This window comes from Salvelinus sp. IW2-2015, linkage group LG32 (genome assembly GCF_002910315.2).
Source record: "Salvelinus sp. IW2-2015 linkage group LG32, ASM291031v2, whole genome shotgun sequence".
Classification (NCBI taxonomy): Eukaryota; Metazoa; Chordata; class Actinopteri; order Salmoniformes; family Salmonidae; genus Salvelinus; species Salvelinus sp. IW2-2015.
The window spans coordinates 12,113,915-12,114,133 of record NC_036871.1 but is presented as its reverse complement, the minus strand read 5'-3'; positions in this window follow the sequence as shown (position 1 = coordinate 12,114,133).

Here is a 219-nt window from a genome sequence, read left to right as displayed (position 1 = left end):
GGGGGATTTTAACCAATCATCTTCCTCTTGGAGGTACTTGGTCTATTCTGCAGCCAGTCTATTTTGGCATCCACATAGTGAGAATTTAAAACAATAAAACAAAAGTAACGGTATTTACAGTGTATTCAATCACTGAACATTGGTTTTTCGTCTTATTTTATTCTATTGTATAAAGATTGATAAGAAAAGTAACACATTTTCTAAAAACGTATAACAGGC